This window comes from Meleagris gallopavo, chromosome 29, assembly GCF_000146605.3.
Source record: "Meleagris gallopavo isolate NT-WF06-2002-E0010 breed Aviagen turkey brand Nicholas breeding stock chromosome 29, Turkey_5.1, whole genome shotgun sequence".
Classification (NCBI taxonomy): domain Eukaryota; kingdom Metazoa; phylum Chordata; class Aves; order Galliformes; family Phasianidae; genus Meleagris; species Meleagris gallopavo.
The window spans coordinates 2,230,900-2,231,733 of NC_015039.2; positions in this window are offsets into that span (position 1 = coordinate 2,230,900).

Genomic DNA, 834 nt, shown 5'->3' on the forward strand with positions numbered 1-834 from the left:
GGGGGTGGGGGTGGGGGTGGGGACACTCCATCTGCCTCTGTCCCCCCGCATTGCAGGTGGTTCGTGGGCTGAGCGCAGGCGCCCGCGTCTTTGAGTTCATGACATTGGAGCCCCAAGTGCCACTGCGGGGGGGGGACACCATCCCCAGCCACTCCCTGCTGGGCCACGTCGCCTTCAAACACGTCTCCTTCAGGTCAGGACCCCCCCAGCCCTCTCCCTGTCCCACAGATCTGCCCCACAGCCCCTCATTCACCTCCCCCCACAGCTACCCCACGCGTCCCGGGCATCCCGTGCTGCAGGACTTCAGCCTCACGCTGCCCCCCGGTGAGACGGTGGCCATCGTGGGACCCTCGGGAGGAGGTGACAGTCAGGGTGTGGGACCCCCATTGTGGCACGGCGCCCCGACCCCACGGCACCAGCATTGGGGGCCGATGGGGACGTGGAGCCCGGTGCCACCAGAGGGAGGTGGCCGTGGTGGCCCCAGGGGGGGGCACCGATCCCATGGTGCTGGATGGGGCTGTGGTGATGTGGCACCAGTGTCACCATGGTGATGTCATGGCAGTGATGTCATGGTGATGTCACGGCGATGATGTCACAGTGATGATGTCACAGTGATGATGTCACTGCGGTGATGTCACGGCGGTGATGTCACGGTGGCAATGCTTTGGCACAGGAAAGTCGACGGTGGCAGCGCTGCTGGAGCGCTTCTATGAGCCCACACGGGGCACCATCACGTTGGACGGCCGCGACATCGCCTCGTTGGACCCCTCGTGGCTGCGCGGCCGCGTCATCGGCTTCATCAGCCAGGTGCGGGGAGGTGCGGGGGGGGTCCGT